The sequence below is a fragment of the Pleurodeles waltl genome, chromosome 12 (genome assembly GCF_031143425.1).
Source record: "Pleurodeles waltl isolate 20211129_DDA chromosome 12, aPleWal1.hap1.20221129, whole genome shotgun sequence".
Classification (NCBI taxonomy): domain Eukaryota; kingdom Metazoa; phylum Chordata; class Amphibia; order Caudata; family Salamandridae; genus Pleurodeles; species Pleurodeles waltl.
The window spans coordinates 320,783,635-320,809,298 of NC_090451.1; the positions used below are offsets into that span (position 1 = coordinate 320,783,635).

At 40.6% G+C, this 25,664-nt stretch overlaps 1 long non-coding RNA gene across 1 annotated transcript; it reads left to right on the plus strand.

Moving 5' to 3' along the window:
- The first annotated feature begins 896 nt into the window (after positions 1 to 896).
- On the plus strand, positions 897 to 24,787 carry LOC138267455 (uncharacterized). Its single transcript, XR_011199806.1, has 3 exons — positions 897 to 1,119; positions 2,844 to 2,943; positions 20,837 to 24,787. It is a non-coding gene; the product is annotated as an uncharacterized lncRNA (long non-coding RNA).
- The last annotated feature ends 877 nt before the right edge of the window (positions 24,788 to 25,664 follow it).

Below are 25,664 nucleotides of genomic sequence, written 5' to 3' on the forward strand. Positions count from 1 at the left end.
GAATGCAAAATCCTTTGAAACATCTGGCCCCAAGAATCTATATCACTATTGTGCAGGACCATGATTTGCAGTCTGCAGTCCATCTAACTGCTTTCAACAATTAATCTGTTATCAAAGTTAGTTTAAACAGGAAATGTCTAACAAGACACGAACGAGTGTGCTGATGCTGAGTATACATTTTTAAACTGTGACCCGTGAGAAACTTTCGGACATGTAGACGTTGGCACTGCACTGAATCAACATATTTTCAATATAACGTGCAAATAAGCTATTTTTTTAGGAGAAATAATTTGGACTACTATTTTCCTGGCACCTGCTTTTTCCCAAAAAAATGTTTTCCTCTGGTTAGGCATGATGAGTCAGATGTAACATTTATTTACGGTTTATGCGTGGGTTCGAAAAAACAAAAAGAGGACAGAGTTAACAAAGACATTTTTTTTCTTCTTACCGCATTTTTAACATAATGTCCCTATTGTTTAGATGAGCCTTGCACGCGAATATTTAAAACTCTTTATGTTACTAGAAGGGGTCGCTTTTAAGAGGTACAAAGTTGCTGTTGTCAAACATGTTCAACTAAGATTCTTAAAGGCGACGTTTCCCCCGCGCCTTTACTAAATATTCTCTAGCGCTGGTCAGAGTACTTTTGTTTTGTATCCTAATTTTTGAAGTCTTTTGTGATTTTCCACATGTTGCGGAAACCTTGGGTGCTTGTACAGGGTTGCTTTTCTTGCCATTCACGAGTGTCTGAGAAACCATTGTTGAATCCAGCAGATGGTGCTGTGCAGCGTGTTATGTGAGCACACAAAAAACTGAAGCAGTAACTGCTTAAAGTTACAGTGCAACTCCAGGACTGAAGTAAATATTTACAGCATTTAGTTGCGATTTCCTCTGGTCTCAGAGACTAATTTACAGGCTATGGTTTCAGGGAATAGCTGTTAACATGTGCCATATACTGTTCGCATGGCAGAATAAAGGGTGCCCACTTCAAGGTCAGTTTCATATTCAACATAGATGCTGATGCCAGCTTCCCTGGCTTCTCGTTTCACATTTTTCCAGAACAAGGAGCAACATTTGCCATTTACACTAAAATGATTAAGAATTAAAAAACATGCTGGAAATGTAAGTAGTGTTAGGAAAATGTGTTTCTGTGGTTATGGTGTGTTGGCATAACATTCCTAACGTATATTTTTAGAAAAATAGAACATGTATTTATGAAGGTAAATTATAACTTTATTATAGAAAATGTAGGTCGAAAAACAATGCTTAGTATTGCTAATGTTGTTTTTTTTTTTAAATGTTTAAATTATCTGGTTGAATTATGGGACGATTTACTAATGATGAAAGCTTAAGATAGAGATAATGCCTGCCTCAGTGTGTACTGGTTGCACTGCTTATACTATTATGTAAGAGTTAACCTGAGACTGATGTCAGAATTTCATCTGGAGCTCTTGGATATTAAGTGCATGTGTACCAAGCTCGCAATTTGCTGTATTAGTCAGTGACAAGTACAACATTTAAATGCATGTCCAGCAATGTGTCCTCCCGAAAATAAACAAAAAGTCTTCTGTCCATCTCCAGCTTAATGTGTGTTGTGCTTTGTTGGCCACAGTAGATATGGTGTAAACAGGGTATGTTAGAAATAAATACGAATTAAAAAGGCTCGTGGTGGTTTGCCAGATCTGGCTTATCTGTTATACAGATTGTTAAACATTTTGCAAGCTTATTACCATGTTGCAGACAGATTATCGTTTAACTCACTAGGTATAAATATTATAGCTGCCTTCAAATATGTGCAAGGATTTAATATGTTTCTGAACGTTCGGAGAGACGACAACCTGATTAATTAAAATCCAATGATTTGTTTAACTGAAGATATCAATCATATGGTTATTACAACAGCGGTTGTAACATAGGAAGAAGAGTTTCTAATGGTGTTTATATGGTGAAAAGTTGTTATTGGGCTATAACGGTAAATAATCTAGATTCACAAATTGTAGTTTGCAGTATGGTACAGGACAGATTAACACGAAATCCTTTGTTTAATCCTGCTTAATTGATATCACTGTATGTTATAGTTGCGGCAACACACAATGCTGACAATGGCAATCTAGTATTCTGCAGATTTAACGTGTCTTGAAATTACTTAATTTGATTTAGTTCATGTTAAGCACGTCAAATGTATCTAATTCCTTCCAGATAAAAATGACCGTAGAAAGACAGTTTACACATATTATTATATTTTAAACTCCCGTCTGCTTTTTAGTTTTTTTATATTGCCTCATTCTATCAACAGGTCTCACTACACGTTCAAATGCATATTGTGCGTGTTAACTGACACCACAATAATATTCCTTTTGAGAATGTCTCCATGCATGTTTACAGTGGTATTTCATGGGCTTCTCGATTGAAAAACTGAGTGCAAATGTATTCTGACTTCTGTGTATAGATACGGAGTAAAAACAGCAATTACAAATCTGAGTTTATCGCCCAAGCATTAAGATGTCATCTTGAAAATGTATCATGCTTACCTAATATTAAAAGGCAATCGTTTAATAGGCAATCACTTTCAGAGTGGTGGTTCTAGTGTGTCCTAGATTCCAGGACCAAAGGTATGATTCCTTTGTTAGCAAGTTCCGGTCTTTCACCCAGAAACAGGCAAAGTCAAACTATGTGAGTTTTTTGATTGAAGAGCTGATGAGCTACATTTTTAATTGTTTTCTCAAATTCAAAGGTGCAAAATGCAATGGTGTTTGAATTTGTGAGTGTATTTGGTTATTTAGTTTTAGAAACTCTCCAGTAGAATATAGGCCATTGAGATGATTTCACTTCTCTCACTTTGTCAGGTAACTTGAAGGTTTCCACTTCAATCTAACAAAGGTCCCGCTGACCGAGAGCTGACACGGAGTTAATAACGCAGAAACACAAGCACAATTGCTGTGAGAGGTAAGCCACGTTGGAGATATTCACTTTTATTCAATCCTTTCAACCTGCATTCTTAAGGAAAAATTAGGTCACGGTACATCGTCAGACATCATGTTTTTTGACTCTTCATGCTTATACATTTTTATTTTGTGGCCTGATATCAAATTATATAAACCCACAGAAATTATTGTGAGTATTTTATGTAGATTAGTAAAGCATCCACCGATAGAGCTAGTACTTCTGACTGCCAGAATTCTGGCTGCATGTATACTTCCTAACTGATGCCCAGGCCAGCATTTTCAAGACAAATGCTATGAAGCATCATTTATTTCCATAAAACAGAGATTTGTTTCAATGGATCTTAAGTGAATTTGACAATAAATGAAGAATGAATTACTGTGGCAGTATCTAAACAATTATAAGTATTAATAACAACTTGCTTTAATAAACATATATATTTCGAATGCCATAACAATGTAATTTGCACATAAACATCGAGCAATGACCGTGTGGCACCGTGTAGCTCGTACCCAGTTAAGAACGTCTCATTAAAGGGATTCAATGAATATAAGTTTATAGAAGTTATAAAAGCAGAACTTGTTTTAAAGATAAGAAAACGTTTTCAAACCCTACAGTGATACACTGGCTTTCAAATGAATTGAAATTTGCAAAACCTTTGTTGCTTCGCTGATCTAAAGTGATGAGGAACTCGCTACGACACATTTGACCACACACACTTCTTACCTTAATGTTCACCTACTTTTTATTCTCTCCTACTGTTCAATTTACACACTGAGAAATGCAGAAAATAGGGTCAAGTAATTTATCAATATTGTTTGACTGCCAACAGAAACATCCTTCTAGTTTAGGTGGTGACTTACCTACATTTTGTGACATGCACTCTTTTGACTATAAAAATATCTCCACCAAAAAGCAAGCCCAGTGCTCCAAAAGTATGGTTTAAAATAACTTTGATACACCACTGCGTGCATGGGAGCGCTATTCACACATATACATTTAAGGTTGCTATTGGTATGTAGGATGAAAGGGTGCATCGACTGTCACAAAACAGAATTATTTCCTCTCTCTCGCAAATAAGGACATTTATTTTTCTCCCATTGGATGCCAAACTACTTAGTTCGATTGTAAGGGATGCGGCCTCAATTCTTTAAAAAAAAGTCCTAAAAATTACTCCCTATACACATACTCCTAAGTGGGTATTTAAATGCACCACGTCTGGGAATTCACACACCTTTCCAGTTTGATGTCTGGAAAACTGCACCAATAGCTATAACCTGAATGCCATGTTACATTTCCCTACTCACTCATTTCCCAGTGATGCATTGCATGTGCAGTAAAAATCTACATTGGTGAAAGGCAGCTCACTGTGCAAATTGACATTTTATCTCTTTTTGTTTTTTTACTCCATGGATGAAGCATTTTTACAAAAGGTTTTGGAGTGTTAAATTTCTTCTCATCCTGGAAAGCAGACAAACCAACTCCTTGCTGGAGTAACATATCTAAGTACGAACAGGACAATAAAGGATCAGTGATTAGTTTGTGGAAGGCACACACCCTAAAAGCAAACTATTCCTTTATCCACCCACTCTCCACCCCTTAAATGGTTTGTACTACTGCATAACTGTGTGTTCATTTGCACAGTACAACTAAGTAGTGTTAAAAACATTTACACCTGCTATGTGTCACCTTGTGGTTAAATGAAATGTGTAAATGTAGACATTTATGGCTGCAAATGTAGGTTTACAGCTGTAAATGGCTTTGTGAATATGTACTGAACTGATGCCTTTCATTGAAAAGGGACTTTAAAATACATGGGGCCAGATTCACAAGGCCCTGGCACCTCCTTGCGCCACACTGGTGTAATTTGTTTTTACGCTAATGTGGCTCAAGGAGGCAATTTTCGCTGTGCCATATTTACAAAGTGGCCCAATGCATGCATTGTGCCATTTTGCGACCGCTTGCTCCACCTTATTCATGCATCAGACATAATGTACACAAGAGGGGCGTTCAGACATTACGAGGCCCCCAAAAATGACATAGTGAAATCTACAAGATTTCACTGCGCCATTTTGGTGTAATTTTTAATGCCCACTCAAAGCAGACATTAAAGTGACACATCCATTTTAATCAATGGGCTTCCTTGCACTTTGCTGCACTAGCGTCAACATTTTTGATGCAAGTGCAGCAAAGTGCCACAAAAATGCCAAAAATGTTGATGCTATTGGTGTAACGTGTGGCATGGTGCGCCATATTTTAAATACTTCACACACAGGTGGGGCAGGGGTGACGCAAGAAAACTGGCGCATCAGCACTGATGCACCAGTTTTTTGTAAATATGCCCCTTGGAGTGCAAATGTTGCTATTTACCATTTGCATTACAATACTGTGTCTGTTTCTAGAACAATAGGGCATATACGCCGCCAACCAACCCACCCTCACCACCGACCCCAACGACGCAGCCCTCAACCTCACAAACTGGATCTCCAACTGCGCAGACATCCTTGCTCCCCTCAAACGCACGCATCAACAGACCAACACCAAAAAACCTCTCTGGTTCTCTGACACCCTCAAAGAATCAAAGAAAACTTGTCGTGCCCTTGAGAAAGCCTGGCGCAAGGACCGCACCGCTGACAACATGACCGCCCTCAAGAACGCTACCCGCGAACACCACCACCTGATCAGCGCTGCCAAAAGGAACTTTTTCACCAACAGACTGGACAAAAACAGACACAACAGCAGAGAACTCTTCAGCATCGTCAAGGAGTTCTCCAACCCCAGCGCCAACGCCCTCACAGGATCTGTGCGAATCCCTCGCCACTTTCTTCCATCGCAAGATTAGCGACCTCCACGACAGCTTCGGACACCAGACCCAACCATACACAACCGAACCGGCATCCATGGCCATCACCCTCAACAACTGGTCCCACATCAACACGGAAGAAACCAAATCCATCATGAACTCTATCCACTCCGGCGCCCCTTCGGACCCCAGCCCGCACTTCATCTTTAACAAAGCCGACAACATCATCGCCCGCACCTCCAGACCGTCATCAACTCTTCTTTTTCTTCTGCTACCTTCCCCGAATGCTGGAAACACGCCGAAGTCAACGCCCTACTAAAGAAACCTACGGCTGACCCGAGCGACCTAAAAAACTTCCGCCCCATCTCTCTTCTGCCTTTCCCAGCCAAAGTAATAGAGAAGACCGTCAACAAACAGCTGACCACCTTCCTGGAAGACAACAACCTGCTCGACCCCTCACAAACCGGATTCCGAACCAACCACAGCACTGAAACCGCCCTCATCTCAGTCACTGACGACATCAGAACCCTGATGGACAACGGTGAAACAGTCGCCCTCATTCTGCTCGACCTCTCGGCTGCCTTTGACACCGTCTGTCACCGCACCCTAATCACCCGCCTCCGCTCCACCGGGATCCAAGGCCAGGCCCTGGACTGGATCGCCTCCTTCCTCTCAAACTGTTCCCAAAGAGTTTACCTCCCTCCGTTTCGCTCAGAACCCACCGAGATCATCTGCGGCGTACCCCAAGGCTCATCACTCAGCCCGACACTCTTCAATGTCTACATGAGCCCCCTCTCCAACATCGTACGCAAGCACGACATCATCATCACCTCCTACGCCGACGACACCCAACTTATACTCTCCCTCACCAAGGACCCCGCCAGCGCCAAGACCAACCTACAAGAGGGTATGAAGGACGTCGCAGATTGGATGAGGCTCAGCCGCCTAAAGTTGAACTCTGAAAAAATGGAAGTCCTCATCCTCGGCAACACCCTGTCCGCCTGGGACGACTCCTGGTGGCCCACGGCCCTCGGCACCGCACCGACCCCCACAGACCACGCCCGCAACCTCGGCTTCATCTTGGACCCTCTTCTCACCATGACCAAGCAAGTCAACGCCGTGTCCTCCGCCTGCTTCCTCACCCTCCGCATGCTCCGCAAGATCTTCCGCTGGATCCCCGCCGACACCAGAAAAACCGTGACCCACGCCCTCGTCACGAGCCGCCTGGACTACGGCAACACCCTCTACGCCGGGACCACAGCCAAACTCCAAAATCGCCTGCAACGCATTCAAAACGCCTCGGCCCGCCTCATCCTCGACATACCCCGCAGCAGCCACATCTCCGCACACCTGAGACACCTGCATTGGCTCCCTGTCAGCAAAAGGATCACCTTCCGACTTCTCACCCACGCACACAAAGCCCTCTACGACAAGGGACCGGAATACCTCAACAGACGCCTCAGCTTCTACGTCCCCACCCGCCTCCTCCGCTCCTCTGGCCTCGCACTCGCTGCTGCCCTCGCATCCGCCGCTCCACGGCGGGTGGGAGATCTTTCTCCTTCCTGGCGGCCAAGACCTGGAACTCCCTCCCCACCAGCCTCAGGACCACCCAGGACCACTCCGCTTTCCGGAGACTCCTAAAGACCTGGCTGTTCGAACAGCGATAACCCCCCCCTTTTTCCCCTAGCGCCTTGAGACCCGCACGGGTGAGTAGCGCGCTTTATAAATGTTAATGATTTGATTTGATTTGATATTTGCAAGAGGTAAATAAAGTAAATAAAGAAAAAAGAAACAATGTTTAAAAAACACACAATGGCCCAAAAGTCCTTGGCACTGAAAGGGATTACTTTCTCTGTGGTTGACAACGTTGGGCTTGAGCTAGAATGGTGTCACTTACAGAGAAAGGAACCTGTGGCTAAAGAGAGTTTACCAATGCTGAATTCTTTGATGGATAAAAGCAAAATAATAATGACAGTTGAACAAAAGACCAATGGATGAAGGGGGCTGGCTGAATGTCTCTGTGTTTTTAGTAAAATCGAAAGTTCTTTGCTAGCTCCAGGCATAAAGTGCTGAATAGTGGGGGAGTCCCATTGGTGTGAATGAGAAGAGAAGATGGGAAAGGGAAGCATTCTGGATTTCACCCTACCAAAAAAAAGAGGAAAAATAAATAAAGAGAAACATTTCTACTTGCCTTTTCATGAAAAAATTAGGGTATGGCACTTTCTACGTTTATTAGGCTTAACAGTATCATATAGATGCACTGTTTGAAATACTTGCCTAATTACTGCCCTGACCTGATTGCAGTACACATACTTTAACTGGTCTTTCCCTGGGTTGAGACACACAAACCGTATCGTTTGAATCAGCAAGCCTCATTTATAAAATGGAACATTGTGACTAAATAACATTTCATAACACTTCACATACATAAGTTGAACTATCCAAAACGAAGGCATGACATTTAGGTGCATATTTATGCTTTTCGTCACAAAACTGCACTAATGTAGTTTTGCGTAAAAATCCTTTGCGCCTGCTTACGCCACTGCATAGTGGCAGCCGGGTGCCATGTCTATCGAATGTCGCACGCAGGTGCTAAAGAATGGCTAGCATCTAAGACAAAGACGCTAGCTGGTAGGGATGGCAGTAGGGAAAAATTTGCATATGTGACAGAAATTACGCCAGGTTGGTTAGCGTCAATAAATATGCCGCTAGCCAGCCTAGTGTAATTTCTGATGCACTAGCACCCAAAAATGACTCCTATCTTAGTAAAGACAGGAGTTACGCCCACCACCCCAATGACCGGCACAGGGGACCAGTGTCCCCTGGGCAAGGCCATAAGACCCACTGCCAGGCAGGGGGCCTCATGTAAGGGAACCCCAATGGCACATTTAAAAATAAAATAAATATACTTATCTATACTTACCCAGGTGTCCTTCTGGTATGGGTGGGATGTTCCTGGGGCTTACAGTGGGCATCTGTGGGCCCATTCCATAGTGTTTGGCCATGGAAATGAGTCCACAGGTACCCACTTTCCTGGCCAGACTCAGGCATTAAATAACGGTGCTAAGCATGCTTGGCACCATTATTTGGGTCCCCCTACTCAGTGCGAGTCATTTCTGTGCCGGAGTATTAATAAGGCGGTAGGGGGTTAGTGTCATGTTGTGGATGGGAGCGCTTAACTTGCATCTAATTAGTGCAAGGTAGTTTGCTGCATCCACAACATGACACTAACTCCAATATTTTGATGCTAGAAGGGTCTATCGTCAAAATATAAATATGGAATTAGCTCAGTACCGTTTTAGCGTCAGAATTATTGATGCTAAAATGGCGCAAGCAAAGTATAAATATGTCCCTTACTGTTTTCTACGGTATGCACATAGAATAAAAAACTTACTTGTCTAGCTACCTGTGATTAATAAGTATTCATTTTTTCTCCTTCTAAATCCTACCACATATCTTTTAGAAACATTTAATTGTGAAGTAGTATTTTTCAGTGCACCAAATTAAGCCATACTCAATGCAATAAAATGAAATGATTGGTCGTTTGCAAATGATTATGCACAATTATAAATCAAATGGACATATACGCCTAGAAATTTCATACAAGGATGGCTAGGTGTTTAGGTATCGAAAACAATTTCACATGGAAACATTTCTGCTTCAATTTGATCGTGTTGTTCAGATTGCTAATATTAGTTGTGTTTGTATCATTTTATATTGTACAGAAATGATAAGGATGAAAATGTCGAAAGCTCAAAAAGAAATGTTTGAGGTGTGGTCACATTCCATGATATGCCTATTTATTGTAACATTTCAAATTGTTAAATCTACTGCACACATACAGCCTAGTAATCAGAGGTTTCTAATATACATAGTTTGTTGACTGATGAAGCTGAACATACTTGATGAACTAGGATCACGAGTGAGTCTCCTTTACTCTGTAATCCATTGGATCCTTGAAAAAGCCTGCCCACGGGCACCAAAAAAAACAACAAAAAAACTAAATGCATAATTACCTGTAAATGAATGGCCAATAACTTAGGATACATTAAAGTAATGCACACGTTTCACTAGTGATGCTCATGCATCAATAACAATAAGCCTACCAGCACGTCTGTTTTAAGGCACTAAAAAATCAAATTGAACCGGGTAAACTGGGCAAATAAAATACGTTGGTAGCGAATATACACTTAGGGACATATTTAAAAGTCCCTAGTGACTCCTTGTGCCACATTAGCATCATTTCCTAACTACTGCCATGGTGCGCCGAATATTAAATATGGCGCAGACATGGTGGTGTTAGGAGGGCGCTAAGGAGTGCAAGAAAAGTGGCACTGCACTAGGTGTACTGGAGTGATTGTCTAATGGAACTTAGAAGTTGCATGTAAGCTCTGCGTCTCACAATATTAAATCCTATAGGTCATGGCTACAGAATTAGTGAAGGTGAAGGTAAGCCTCTTGGGCCTAAAGAAGCTATGCATATTATATATGTGGCCTGGATGTTATACAATATCACCATCTTACTGAAGAGATTTAGACTTAGATGTATTACAGGTGTTTTCAGATAAACCGCCTTTCACACATGAATAACAAATAATAGAACATTTCTTAAAATCAATTAGAAAAAAGGTGAGGTGAAAAAAGAAACATAGGAAAAATCTGTACATTGAAATAAATATTCAGTTCAAAGTTCCTTAAGATTCTTGGTTTTAAGTTTCATACTACTAGAGAGAGTTTCAGTCCTATGGCCTAGATTTACAAGATTCTGGTGCATCAGTGTTGATGTGCCAGATTTCTTGCGCACCCCCCACCACCACCGAATGACAACAATGAATGCGTCATATTTACAAGACAGCACACCATGGCGCACATTAGTCCAATAACGTAAACATTTTTGAAGCTATTGTGGCACTTTGCTCCACTAGCGTCCAATATGTTGATGCTAGTGGAGTCAAGTGCAAGGAGACCGATTGATTTCAGTGGGTGCTTCCTTTTAATGCCAGCTTTGAGCGGGCATTAAAAATTATGCCAAAAATGGTGCAATGAAATCTTATAGATTTCATTGTGCATTTTTGCAGGCCTCCTAATGCTGAATGCCCCCTTGCATATGCCTGGTGCAAGAATAATGTGGCACAAGGAGTAGCAAAGTGGCACAATGAATGCATTGCACCACTTTGTAGCTATGGCCCAGTGATTTTGGCCTCATTGAGCCACATTAGCATTGAAAAAAGTACGCTAATATGGTGCACGGATGCGCTAGAGCCTTGTAAATCAGGCCCTTGGTCTCTTGCACTTCTTCTTCTGTTCAGTCCCAGATTTTGACCAGATAGCAATCCATGAGTCTTGTTGTTACCTTTAATAAGTAACTGAACAAGTAGAAGAGGATCAAAATGTCAGTCTCTAGTTGCTCCTTTTTTGTGATGTTCATGATCATATTTCTTCTTGTCGCTCTGTAATGTGGGCAGGGCAGCAATAGATGGGATAGATTGTCTCTCTGGCCACAAGTGCATTCAGCTGAGGTTGCAAGTTGCCTTTTTTAAGCATAGGTGTCTGTGGCAGGGTACCATTCCTTATCAGGGTTAACATTCTCCTTTCCCTATGGTTAGCCAGGTTCTTCAGGTAAGGTTGGAGATGTGATATTGAAAAAAAGGCCAGAAAAGCTGGCTGCATTGGAAATTCTCTGAAGCTTTGCACCTGGCTTCCAGATGGGGTTTGTGGAAGGTTTTAGATAAAGTTGTAATTACACAGTTTTAATCATTATTCTCAAGCCTCTGTTGTCGGGTGATGGGATGAGACTAACGTCCTCATTACAAACCTGGCAGTCATGAGACTGCCAGGGCCACACTGGCGGTGTCACAGCCAACAGTCTAGCGGTGAATACCACCAAATTAGGAGTTTGGTGGTTTGGCCGAAGCCAAACCGCCGAGCCTCCACCCATCCCACCACATTCCATTCCAGCATGGTAGAAGGTGTGATACCGCTAGTGGTATCACGAGGTGGGAGACCGCCAGCATTTTTCTGCCGGTCGCACCACCAGAAAAAGCTTGTGGTCTTTTACCCTGGCAACAGGAATAAGCATTGCTGTCGCCAGGATACACTCGCACACCCGTCCACATACTCGCGCACATGCACATGCACATGCACTCACATACTCCCACACACTAACATACATACACAAACACTGCACTCAAGCACGTATTCACTCCCCCAGCGCTTACATATATTCACACACCCCTGCACCACATACATAAATTCACCCACTCTCTCCTGCACCGCATACATACATTCATCCGCTCTCCCCTGCACTGCATACACACACTCACCCAATCTCCCTGTTCACTCACACAACCACGCACCCCTCCCCATCCACTTACACAAACACATGCACATGCATACATGACCGCTTAAACACAAACACATGCATACACACACTCACCCCTTCCATCTGCTCAATGGCACGAACGCACTAAATTGCCCACACCCGCACACACACACCAACAAACACCCTCCCCTCCCCATCCACAAACACTCACTCACCCCCACCCCATCCACAAACAATCATTCACATGTGCACCCAAATATACCCCCACCTCCCCTGCATTCACAACATTCACACATGCACTCACACATGCAGGCATTCAGGTACACACACACCACCCCCTCCCCTGTCAAACGATCCCCTTACCACATCTGTCGAGGAGGTCATCCAGGAGGTGACGGGTCCTGGTGCTTCCACCGCCAACAGCGCCTCACCATCTGGACTCCTCTACACCATATAATGGGTTGTAATACTGTGTGCGGTCTCTTTTTGGCATGGCAGTATTGGTGCCGTAAGAGGGCAGTCTTAAGACCGCCAGCACCTGAAAAAGATCACTGAAGTAGTGATGAGGGCCTAAGTAATTTACCTTTTTCTCAAAGCCAAGGGATAATTCGATCTATTGTACCTGGTCAAGTGTTCTTTCTATATTTTGTCCATTACATTTTTCCTGATCATTTTCTGTCTTTTTAGGTCATAGGGAGACTGGGAAACACCTGGATCATTACTGCCTAGTTGCCCCACAAATCACCATTCTTTAGTAGGGAGAAAGACTTTGTTCTTCACAATGCACTCCCAGTCACCACTGCCTGGACTAATAGCAGGCATTAATAACCATGGAGCCACCATTGCAAGTTTCCAAAACTTATATAATCTCCCATTATATGAGAGAAGAGTAGCTACTGATTGGTATGAGGATTATATTTTTATACTGAAGCTATCAATACATTTTGCTTAATCGTTTCTTTTTTTTAAATTGATGTTTTTGACAGAAAGTTGTATTTTAATATTTGTGAACTGGTTATTAGACATCTAAATTAAAAAAGACCACTACAGTGACCCAAGAACATAATGTCCTGTAGGACATGCACACCTAAATTATAAACCTCCTTTAACTTTACAGGGTAATGAATGTAATATCTGATGTAATGTATGTGTATGTGTATTCTTTAATCTGGGTCTTTGATGTCATGCCCAGTATCATAATTCAAACGCTTTGTTCATGTTAAATGGTGCACTGTATGGCATGTGATTGGGCCTTTTCATTGTATGTTTTCTTAAAATTGTGGATCGTCATGCACTTGGAGCACAGAACTTTACCCCATGTACTGAACACTTTGCACCAGCTCTACAACACAAAGGCCCATATTTAAAAAAAATTGGCGCATCAGCTATGATGCGCCACTTTTTTTTGTGCCCCCCCTACCAGCACCTAATGACACCATGGCTGCAACGTCTGATAATAGGGAGCACCATGGTGATCGTTAGCACAGTAGTGTCAACATTGTTGATGCTATTGTGGTGCTTTGCTACACTAACTTCAAACATTTTGACACAAGTGCAGCAAAGTGCAACGCGGCCCATAGGTAACTATGGGACAGGTATTTTAATACCTGCTCTGAGCAGGTGTTAAATAATGATACCAAAAATGACACAGTGAAATCTTTTAAATTTCACTGCACCATTTTTGTGGGCCTCCTAGAGATGGAACCCCCACCTTGCATACATTATGCCTGGTGTAGGCATAATGTGGAGGAAAGGGTTACAAAGTGGCGCAATGCATGCATTGTGCCACTTTGTAAATATGGCATGGCAGAAAAGCTACGTTAGTGCCACCTTAGCATCAAAAATATGACGCTCTCGCAGCGCTAAGGTGGTGCTAGGGGCTCTTAAATATACTCCAAAATGTTGTGGGGAGATTTAGTTCCCAGTGCAAATCATGATCTCCATTGAGAAGTTGTCTAAAGTAACACAAAGTAGTGGTATGTGCTACTTTGCATCAAAAGTGCTTTCCATGTGTGGTAAAGGGGTGTTCTGATGCCACCACCCATTGATGCAAATCCCTGTCTACTAACATTTGCAGAGAGGGAATTGCTCCAGAAAATGACACTGCCTAGAGACAGGCACAACAGTGGCATGCCTTTTAAATGTCTCCACATTTGCACGTGTCCTGTACTGTACATAACACGGAAAAAGTAGAAAAAGTATTAATCCATAGTTCTTGTACTGGAAGGGTCTCTTTCCAGTCAAAAAAACCTATGCTTAACACAACATACACAGCCTTGCACCAACCTAAAGTGTGACGGGGCAAAGGGAGAGAAACACGGTGCCATGTCCCGGTAAGTCTAGTTACAGCATCGTAAGCATACTCCTTGTGTTTATACTGCTGGAAGTGTGTATTGCTATTATTCTGACTTGGTTATAATGTCACTCCTTTATAGCTTAAAAGCTGGTCACTTTTGAAGTTACCACAAAAAATGAGTGTTCACAGCCAGGCTACAGCAAAAATTCTTCTCTAGGAAGAAAGAAAAGGTGTATAAAGAAAATGAAGCTTTCCTTTATATATGAGCCTCACCCACTCTAGAACATGCTTCATTATTGGGTCCGCCCAGTTCCTAAAAGCCAGGATGGGCTCAACTGTCTTTTTGGGAGCACTTTGATATATCCTAGCGAGGAGACCAAGAAAAAACAAATACATCAGCCAAAGGTAGCCATTATTTGCGGCTGGCGTGAGTCCTAAAACCTTCACTTACACCCATTGACATGTTTCAGCTCCTAACTCTGGCCTACAAATGCCACAGGCTTCCATCAAGATGTAGCAAATTTATAGTAGCCCCGGTGTCAATGTGTGATTAGACACAATTAATGTGTGAAGCATGCAGTGCTAAAAACCTTGCCTTCAGGAAGTGCTTTGACTCGCCTTTAAGTATTCATCAACAGGATAGCGATACCTGGGAAAGAAAACATAAGAAGCAAACAAATACAGAATGGAAGTTGTATGTTGCCTTCTATGTTCTTCTTGTATTGTTTCTACTTGCACAGAGTGAGAGGAAATGCAAACAAAGGCCCATCTTATATTTAGGGGACATTAAGGCCCATATTTATACTTTTTTAGCGCCACATTTGTGTCATTTTTTGACGCACAAGCGGCACAAACGTACAAAATACAATTGTATTTTGTAAGTTTGTGCGACTTTTGCATTAAAAAATGACGCAAATGCGGCGCTAAAAAAATATAAATATGGGCCTAAGTGACATAAAAATGTGAGCTAGATATTAAAATGAAATGAGGTCCACCTGAAAGGTATGTACACATCATGCTTAGTACATAGCATTGTGCATTTAGTAATTTGGGCTATGTGGTCAGTGTTTGAAACATTTTATTGTGCATATACATTACAAAATTGGATTGGCATACTATAAAAATGAATTGCACAAATCAGTGAACGTTTCTACTCCATCTTTGGATGATGGGCATAGCTTTGTGTTTTCTTTTAGAGGTATTATTAAGTATGGACATTATCTACATGCCAAACCTATAGTGAGATATATGTTTAGCTGTGCATGGGCATGGGTGATGTGAAATATAGACACACTCATGCCTACTGTGTTTCTAAGCCAGTGACTTCTAGGTGGTTTTCAATTCTCCTGTGTACTACTTTCTTTTTTTCTTTTTTCTGTCATCTGTCCATTTCTGGAGAAACAAAAGGCATTTTTTAATGTGTTTTTTCGGTTTGCTGTTAAACTTTTTATTTATTTATAAAAATGTTTTAAAGACATGCAAATGTGTATAGTAATACAAAAATGTATGAATCCAACACAATTTTTTAAAAAGTGCAAAAATAAATCAAAATAATTTCATATATTACACATTTAAAAAAGTTAATAAATTATGTTGCCAACACAGTATCTGTTTCTTTCATGAGTAATTAAAATAAAACTAAAGCATGTGTCCTATATCCTAAAGCATCCAGCTGGCGTACTTAATAGCTGAGGTGTTAGATACTATGGTCTAGGCCTGGAAAACTTCAAAATATGTAGCAAATGTCACATCTTATTCGCAGTTCTCACATGCAACTACAAAGTTCTTCCTATTCACAAACAGGGTGTTTGGGCAAAATATCAAGTCCAAAATATTGTATGGACAAAATATTGTTTCAAGTTTTACTATACTTAACTCCACATCTATGTACCTTGATCATATATATATCGTCAAGGTAGATAGATGTGGAGTTAAGAATAGTAGATCTATATTTACCTTTTTGTGCTTGCCCTCTTGATATTTTGTTCCTCGATATTGTTAACACCATCTTCTGTTCATACATTATTTTTAGCATTGGTATTCTATCAGACAGTCCACAATCAGCAGTTTGCTTAAGTACATGAGTGTCACAGAATTAAATCAATTGTAACAGTAAACAATTAGTAACAATAAGCAACAGGTTTACTTATCAGCAACACCAGTTATGTAACCTTCAAGAAACACTTCCATACTTGTTAATTTTATCCATTGATAATGTGCTTTTTTACAATGTAACTAATTTCACTTTGAAATAATGATATTATCGCAATAGTTAGATGCCTCTTTTATCATACTTCAAACTTGAAAGAAAATTTGTTTTATATATGGTTGACATATGACCAACCTTGCAAGATAGAAAGTATTCATACAATGCCAAATGTTATGTTGTGTCACTCTCTTTATTCCTGGGTCACTGGTGTGAGATGCCAATTCTGGAAAGTGAGAAAGGAAGTATGAGCAACATGTTTATGTCACTTCCTGTAATATCATCATGGTAAAGGGTTGAGTGATATCATTACATCTGATGACATAGTGATCAGTTGCCTGGTGTCTCTTCCTGCAGTACCATCAGGTCAAATATGACACAATGTCAATTCTGTTATCCTATGCATTTTGCTTAATCAACATCAATGATAGTATTTAGGGAAAGAGTGAATACGAGTAGTTACTGGTGGTGGAAAATGAATATAAATTATGAGGGACAAAGTCAATTATGTCTATGATATCACTTCTGGGAAGCAATAAAAAGGAGGATGAAGAATTGTTTCATGTCGCTTCCTGTCATGTCATCATGGTTAACAGCTGGTTGAAATCATTTTATGTTATATTAGTAGTGATCAGCTGTTGCTTGAAGCCACTTTCTGCAATCAATCAATGTCACAGGTGACATGATGCCAATTCTTCTACCCTTTACTTTTTGCTGAATCACTATCAATGAAAATACTTAGAGAAATTTTGAGCAGTGAGGCTGATGGTGGGGAATGAATATAGACGTATGAGGGACAAGGCCATTGTTCTTTAGTACCTCTGTAAAGTAAGGAACAGAGAGAACACATACAATTTCAAAGATTAAGGCCCAGATTTAAGAGGTCGTAGCGCCTCCCTGCGCCACATTAGCATCATTTTTTTCACCCTAATGTGGCCCAACAAGGCCAAAATCATTGCACCACATTTACAAGTGGTACAATGCATGCACTGTGCCACTTTGTAACCCCCTACCCCCACATTATGCCTGCGACAGGCATAATGTATGCAATGGGGGGGCATTCCCCCATTAGGGTGGCCGAAACATGGTGCAAAGAAATCAAAGCAAGCATTAAAAGGAGGCACAACGTTATTTTTAATGGACCTCAACGGGCTTTGAACGATTACAGTCAACATTTTTGATGTTAAGACTAGCATTAAAAATGTTGCCGCTAGTTCCCTAACTACTGCCATGCTGTGCCGTATCTTAGATTCAGCATAAACATGGTGGCATTAGGGGGGGCTATAAAGGTAGCAATAAAAGTGGCACTGCATTGGGTGCAGCACCACTTTTCTTAAATCTGTTTTTAGGTTTTTGGTGGTTGAATGGCATTTATACAGCTAAGGTTAAGATATCTTACACCCATTCTGTCACATTTGCATCAGACTTTAGAATCAATGCCTGAATATAACTGAAAGTAGCCACTCAGACCTACTTTGGTGCAAATTTCTAGATATGGTGTACTCATCTGAATTTGTGAACCCTGTCAAGCTTCTTGAGGATGTTTTAGTGGTCATGGCAGATGCACCTTCATGTAAGTGTATAAAAACCTTTTGAGAAAAAAAGTCAAATTTGTTTCTGCTTGCAGCTTCTCATTGAAACATTGAACCTCTTTGAGGGCCAATTGCTTTCATCTATTGAATTACTTTGTTGCATAATGAAAGCAAAGTTAACTCTTTGTTGTCTGCTGGCAAGAAACGTATACTTGGAAGAAAGTACCCAATGGAGGGATTTGCATGTATAGGACTCTTCTTAGGCTATTAGTGGGCACATGATATTTCTGACAGTACCCTGAAGTCAGATTTGATTTATATCCAACAGAATCTTGCATTCTGGAATGTGTATTGTTGAATATACAACTATTCCTATGAGTTTATGAATCATACCATGGAATATGCTGTTGGCAAAAAAACACACCTGGCCGTATGCATGAGACATGACGTGACCTTTTAGACTCATGCTTTTAAGAGGGAAAGGTCGGAATTGACCACTTCCATAAGTAATTTAAATGTCTCAGTACAAGAAGTAATGTATCCCTGGCTGCAGCCTCTAGTTCTTGCCCGCTACTCTTCTCTTTTATTGCCAGTGTCATGCTGATTATGTGGAAAGGTTTCACGGTTCCGCTACATCTGCATTAAATTGTCCTCCTCTTTCTCATGGTAAAGCTAATTTACGTTTCTACAATTGCACATTTCAAGATCTACATTCTGTGGTTATTATTGAAACCAAAGGCTAAGGTAGGCATGCTGTAATAGTGATATTGAAATGTGGAATTGTCAGAAACTATAGATTTTAGGAGTCCTTAGCCATCATTCCATTAGTGGTGTCCTTTGTCTCCATAACCTTGAATTAAGGTCTTGAATGATGGTGATATAATTGCTGGTCCTAAATATTACAGAACTGAAAATCCCTCTACTCATCAAGGGAGTCTCCGAAAAGATGAAAATGAAGTATATTATAAAATACTAACTCTATTATTATTATTATTATTATTATTATTATTATTATTATTATTATTATTATTATTATTATTATTATTATTATTATTATATTGTGACCCATAAGCTCTAATAAGGAGCATGCAGTTAATAAGCACAGTCTATTCTGTGACACACACAGTGAATGGATTATTAGTAGAACTATGTAATGCCGTCATAGTAACGGAACATCATTTATTCCATCTTTTCTGGAGAGATGAAATTAACTCCTGATATCCAGTCCTCTTTGCACACTTAACTGGTTTACAAAAATGGGAATTAGTGCGCTACAACACATGTAAGTTGATTCCCTTGTATATGGTTGGATCAATATTACAAAACGTTCATACGTTTTAAACCAATGTCCAAAGCTGGGATATCAAGAAGTACCATAGTGATTTCTCTCCTCTTTAAATTGAGACTAAATATTTCAGAATGGTGAAGTGAAAGAGGTACCTGAGGAAAGGGGATTGGGAAGAGATACAACAGGCAGTGGATGTATACCATCAGGTAACCTGGGATGAACCAAAAATATTATTATTCAAATTCTTCACTTTACAAGAAAAAAAGCACAATGAAACCAGACAAACATTCCCTGCTTCTACAAAAATTCTTAGCTAAATGTTGTCTGTGATTCTTTTTTAAAACACATTATGGCCACGGAAATTAATAAACATTAATCACAATGGTAATAGAATAGATAAAATTAATTTATTGATCATGGCAGTAAGCATAACCTAAACTTTCCTTTACCATATTTCCTTTTTTAAAGCATATGTAAAAAGATAGTCCTATGACACTTAAACAATGTCTCATTTAATGTCCTATGCATAGCCAGGAAAGATAAGCAAATGAGCAAGTTGCTTCTGGGATGAGTGATACAGCATGTTCCTTTTCTCTGACAACTGCTACATTTGGTAAAGTATCCCTTCCTTGCTCATAATCCCATTCTATAATCCTTTTTAAGTTATCCACGTTCTCTATGTTTCTGTTTCTACCTCTTAAACATTAAAATTAAAGGGTAGAAGAAGACGGTTTTAGCCAATGTCCACTGCTCACCTAAAACTACAACTTCCCACCCCATAATAGCGTGTGTCACATTTCACTCTCAACTTCTTCATAAATTCTTCATGTGGCATCTCTCACTCTGGTCGTGCATCTACCTTCCATTAACCACCAAGCCTGTCCAAAGCCAAACCTACTCCTAGCCCAAACCCTGGCCTAAAGTAACAGTCATAACTAACACTTGCTTGCCTACTAATGAATATCATTTGTTGTATTTGGTAATTAATTAGAGTTGAGAGTGTGATCTGAGGGACTGAACTTAGGCTCGGAGAAAAAGTAATGCCTCTGGAATTATTGTTATTATGTGTGAATAATTATCTGAAAATTATGTTGCTTCACAGTGTTAGAGCAATTAATGTTTCATGATGCAGTAAAATACATTTTACAGAATAAACTTAATGCACCATAGTTTTTGATTGCAATATATATAAGAGATTGTTGCCATCATTTTTTGCTTAGTGTCTGGTGAACTTATCAGCCCACAAATTCAAATATTTTAAATGTTCTTCCATGTGACCAAATCCTTTTTTATTATGTCAAGTACTGCAAATATTAATTGCATGATTAAAATATAAAAAGACACAGGAACACAGAATTACATAAAACCTGAAGGCACTAGGCTACCAATAACACCATGTGACTGTCTTACAGTGGTTATTACAATTAATCTCCTTTCTTTTTCACTCAGACCATTTTGAAGTTCCTGCTAATGACCTGGCGTCACAGTCAAGGTGCAAGGAGGACAAGTGTTAGCATAAGATGGCCTCTCAGCTACATCAGAAGAACCCCAGACCATTCCATCAGCTGGAAATCTGGCAGGTGGAGGAAAAGGCAGCGGCCTCTGCTTCCTACAGTGCTCCACTAACAGAACAAAGACTAAGGCTCCATCATCGCCACAGCCATCAGAGGTGACTGCACATGACCCCTTTACAGCCACCACCACTTCCCTCCTTCACAACTACAGTGCTCTTCCTTTATAAGACTTAAAAAGAACTGGGAAAAACTAAAGATGCCAGGAAAGACATTGTAAAAAGAATGGACATTCTAGAGGGGCATTTTCATTAAGGAGGGTATGGGCCTGTTGCAGCTGGTGAAGATGTGGACAGTTTGGGAACGGGTAGTTTTTCAATTAGTGATTTGCCTTGGGTGTAAGATGGGTGGTGGGCTTGTTGTGGGTGGAGTATGTGGTGTGAATTGAGTAAGTGGTATAATTAGTTTCTAGTTGAGATTATAGACTCTAAGGAGAGGGCATTTCCTGTTGGGGGTGAAGAGGTAGTGTGAGTTTATTAGAGTAGGATTAGGTTAAGTTATTAAAAGTGTTTTTAGGGTTTAGGTTGGGATCAGTCTGTTGTGGGTGGATGGAGACAGTTTTTTTTGTATAAAATTGAAATATTTATTATTAATATGTTTTTCTCACTAATATATGTGACTTGTTTGCTTTAGTATTTACTGTTGCTTCTCTGTAAATTACAGCTAGAATGCTCCATCTGCCTACTGAGCCTAGTCCGTCACAAAGAAATTGTCCACCCAAATCATTCTCTCTTTATTCTCTCCCTATTTGACCTTAGCTCCTTTAGCAGATTACCTCAAAAGAAGGCCTCACGTTTACCCTCCTGAAATCAAGGTTGGAAAACTAACCATTTGCAACCTTTTTCCCCCTTTAATAACTTAATGTTAATTGAGCATAAACACTGATCCAGTAATAGCTAGGTAGTGCCCTATTGTCTGCAGTCACTCTTAACTTACGAATACTGACAATTAAGGCCCATATTTATACTCAGTTTGCACTGAAATAGCATCATTGTTTTTACGCAAATTCAGCTCAAACTTAATTCCATATTTATATTTTGACACTAGACCCATCTAGCACCAATATATTGGAGTTAAAGTAATTTTTTGGATGCATGAAACCACCTTGCATCATTGAGAAGCAAGGTGGGCGTTCTAATCCAAAAAATGACTCTAAGGCCTTAGTGCCTTATTAATCCTCCTGTGCAAAACTAGTGCACAGGAGGAATGTGGGCCTAAACAATGGTGCCATTATTTAACGTCTGGGTCAGGGCAGGCGTTACGGGATCTGTGGACCCATTTCTATTGTAAAACACCATAAAAAGAGCCCACATGTGCCCACCCCAAGCCCCAAGAACACCCCTACCCATACTAGAGGGACACCATAGGATGGGGCGACCCTATCTCAGGTAAGTAGGGTAAGTATAGGTAAGTATTGTATATATATTTTTTTAAGTGTCATTGGGGCCCTGAAATGGCCCTACATGGCACTGCGTGCAATGGCCATGCCCAGGGGACCCTTGTCCCCTGTGCTGGCCATTTGAGTGGTGGGCATGACTCCTGTTTTTTCTAAGACAGGAGTCATGTGGTATGGATGGTTTTCAATCAGGAAATGACACAAGGCTGGTTAGAGGCATTTCTTTTGTCTCTAACCAGCCTAATGTCATTTTTTTGTGCAAATCCCCATTCTCCCATACTGCCACCCCCAGCCGGCTAACGTAATTTTTATTGACGCTAGCCCACCCTTTGCACCGGCTTGTGGGATTCCATAAATTTGATACCAAATTGGCACCCTGGAATCAAGCAAGCCTGCACTATTCTTTTTGACGCAAAACTGTGTTTGTGCAGTTTTGCATAAAAAAGTATAAATATAGGCCAAATTTGCTTGGAATGCAGATATCTAAGCCACTACTTCATCCCAGTTCTCACCTGACCAAAAATGCTTTAGTCTGCCATTACCCATAAGTAGGTGTTCATGCAGGGGTTCTGCCAGAGGGACTACCTTCTGGTGGCACTAGCATGCCCAAACATGGAACATATCACATTAAAAACAAGGTATTTCTTTTTCTGAATGAAGCAGATGAACAAGCAAAAATATCATGAAACTAAAGGAGGATGTAGAATGAGGGGAAGATCCAGGACAGAGCCACAATAAAACAACACAGTGGTCAGACTAAAGCAAATGTAATTAATATCCAAGTCTCTGGAAAATGTTAGTTTGGCAGAATTGTTGTGTTCAGTAGGTTGGCTGATTCTTCATCAGGTGTATAATATGCAAAAAAGCTGTATAGCTGACCTACCATTATTATAATTTTCTGCGCAATGATTTTCCTTCATGGCTTAGATAAAGACGATGGTGTGTGCTGATTTATTTTTCCTGTAAAAGGTTTTGTGTTTCTTACACCACAACCACCTCACCAAGAATGAGATCTGTTGATGGTGGAAAACATATTAGCATAATAAGGTTTAGATGTATGGTGGACTTGCCCCATTCATAACGTATGTAATGGATGTTCCGGCGCCTGGGGGGTGTACAAATGGTGCAAAGAAATCTATGAGATTCCTTTGGGCCATTTTTATAGGCATTTTTTAATGTCTGCTAAGTGCAGGCATTAAAAAGAGGCTCCCATTGGTTGCAATGGGCATCTGGGTGCTTTGCACACAAGGCCCTCCACGAGACAGGCACAGCCTACCTCAACGACAGACTCACCTTCCACTCCCCCACCCGCAATCTTCGCTCCGCAAGCCTCGCCCTCGCCTCCATCCCCCACATCCGCCGCACCACCGCTGGAGGAAGATCCTTCTCTCACCTAGCCGCCAAAACCTGGAACTCCCTACTGCTCCACCTTCGCCAGAACCAAGACCTCTTGAGATTGAGGAAACGCCTCAAGACATGGCTCTATGACCAGTAGCTCCCCCCCAGCGCCTTGAGACCCTAACGGGTGATTAGTGCACTCTGTAAATCCTTGATTGATTGATTGATTGATTGCAGGATTAGAGTCAGAATGTTTGACACTAATCCTGCAAAGCTCCGGAATAGCATAACAAATTATGGTGCTAGTCACCCTAGCTACCACTGTGGTGCACCATATTTTAAATACAGCACTACCATGATGGTGTTTGGGGAGCACTAAGGGGTGCAAGAAAAGTGACACTGCACTAGGTGAAGAGCCACTTTTCATAAATCTGCCCCTAAGTCTCACAACTAGGGGTAAGAGAGTGAGAGCATCAAAGATTGGATGGATAGATCGAATTAGAGAAAACCTTTGGAGATAGACAAGATCACCATTCTGCAACTCCATGAGTTTGGTACAACTTTCATGAAAGAAAGATGACAATTAATTTAACTTATTCAGTCTTTAGCATCCTACAGACTCCCAAGTTATTTATAGCTATCAAAGCTGGAATCCAAAATGGCAAGAGTACACACAGTTCAAAAACATGTGCCATAAACGTTTTTAAAAAGGATACTTTATACAAATAGTGTAACTTCATTCTTATGGATTTTACTGTCTTACGAGCAGGGCTGAACCACAGAACAGGAAAGCTATGGAGGCTCTTTACAGAAGAGAAGGCCTGTTGAATGAGAAAATAGAACAGTATTTGAGAGTCACATTAAACATGTTGTGCAGGGTGCAGACTATATTCTGGCATAGAAATTATTAAAACCCTATCTAGATCAGAACTAAAACAATCGGGCAACAAGCAGCATGTACCCAGAATGATTGATCACCCAACCAAAGAAGGTTTAGCTTTGCCTATCATGTCCACAACATTATTGATAATCACTTAGCATTTGTCTTGAGAAACTAGTCTGCATTATGTTAAATAAATCACCTCTTTCTAGTCCATGGGTGTAAGCCTTTTTGAATCTTTTTCCTCATAGAAGTAGATATGCATTAGGCCTGTTCCTAGACTTTGTTGATGGTAATTGACAATTGTATTTCTTCCAAAAAGACACTCCTCTTGAACAGAAAAAGAAAAGGGTGTTTCATGTTCATCCATTCAGTGCTAATTCAGAGGTCAGAAAATAATCAAGATATGCTGGAAAGCAGTTATAAGGCCGGTCAAGTAACAATCCCTGCAATACATGGAAGTGTTCATTCAGAATGATTGCTTACCCAACCATTAAAAATGATAAGTTTACCAAAGCCCATTCACATCCATCACATGAATCATCATTCATTAGTTAAGCCAACATTTGAAAAATAGGTCCAACTTGGAACATTGTTTTTGGTAAAAGGTTCTCCACAAATTCCTTAAATACTTTTCCTTCCATTAAAGAAACAAGCAGGAAGTCACTCACTTATATTTTCTCCAGCTTGCCATTTTATAAATGGATTGAACCATGAATTCAGTGGAATGATGGCTCCTTATTGAACATAGACTTGGCAGTGGGGTGTTGTGTTTGTTGTTTTATTTGTGACAATCCCACCTCAAGAGACCTATGAGGAAGCAGGTAGTTTGCTTGAACACTTTTGGGTGACTCTATCCCTTATATCGTTGTGCCTTGCTGAGAATGCTGCAAGTAAAGATTTCACAGTAAGAGTGATTGGGCTTCTTCGTATTATGACACCTAACTCATTATCACTGGCTTATTCTGTCTATTTGCCTTCTCAACATCAGCCATTTGTTTCAGATGCTAATCTACCTACATGCTTGCATGTTGGTTTTTCAGCTGGGTCAGTTGGCTCCAGTACCATGATGGGCTCCTGGCTTTCAATGAT